Source organism: Gavialis gangeticus, unplaced genomic scaffold (genome assembly GCF_001723915.1).
Source record: "Gavialis gangeticus isolate Ggan-Ray unplaced genomic scaffold, GavGan_comp1, whole genome shotgun sequence".
Lineage (NCBI taxonomy): Eukaryota > Metazoa > Chordata > Crocodylia > Gavialidae > Gavialis > Gavialis gangeticus.
The window spans coordinates 1,622,164-1,623,123 of record NW_017728965.1 but is presented as its reverse complement, the minus strand read 5'-3'; the positions used below and the strand labels follow the sequence as shown (position 1 = coordinate 1,623,123).

At 48.3% G+C, this 960-nt stretch overlaps 1 protein-coding gene across 1 annotated transcript in view; it reads left to right on the top strand.

The window, feature by feature from the left end:
* LOC109288546 (zinc metalloproteinase-disintegrin-like NaMP) overlaps positions 1-960 on the top strand; it is a 52,087-nt gene that overhangs the window by 42,668 nt on the left and 8,459 nt on the right. The window lies entirely within an intron of this gene.

Genomic DNA, 960 nt, shown 5'->3' with positions numbered 1-960 from the left:
TCTGCTCAGGTCCCTTCCAACCCTAGAAACTATGAAACAATCATACATATGGAAACTGAATCATAAATCATACGTACGTGCCTGAGTCTATTGAGGCATCTAATACATGGAGTGGGATCTCGTCTCCCACGATTGTAACAGAGATACTAAAACACCATACAGGGTGAGTTTTGCTATGTTGTCTTTACTAAATAAGAGCCTATGTCTAAACATTCATATAGTGGTTAGTTATGGCATTTAGGCCCATGCCCCCCTTCTTCTGTTCTCTAATCTGGAAAAAAGTGGGATCCAGACCAAGTACCTCCACTCCAAGTCTCGTTTCTGTGCTTTGGTTATGCCTGGATTGGGTGGTTGTAAAGCAAAACTAACAAACTAAATAAAATATGTTAAAGGACAGCTCACATGGGCTAGGGACAGACATTTAAAAAGCCTGAGCCTGAAAATGACTCAATCATTGCAGGTTAGTCTAACCTGGCTAGGCTAAACCAGTCTGTAACCCTACAGACATCCCCTCTGCACTGAAAAAATGCTGGCACATGCCTGCAGTGGCTCAGGCTAGAAGCCGGGGGGTGCTAGAGCAGCCCTTCCTTCCCTTTCATAGTGCTGAACTGAGGGGGCTGTGGCCAAGCCCTGGCAGGGAATTGATAACATGGGTTCCCCCACCTCCTGAGCAGCCCAACAGAGAACTGATAACACAAGGTATATCATCCCTAACTCAGTGTTTATCACCCCAGTAAGAAAACAACAGAGGCACATTACCAGCTACCTGTTGATTCTGCTTTGTCCCGTCTACCGCAGCACAGGCCGTAGCCACCATGTGGCTGCTAGCTAATGCTGTGTGTCTGTGTAAGGCAGAGGGGACGGGGCAATGCCTGTGTAGAGGGCAGGTGGGGAGCAGAAGCCACGCAGATGCCTACAGTTTCTGCCAGAGCTGCAGCCAGGGAGGAGAGGGGAGAGGCC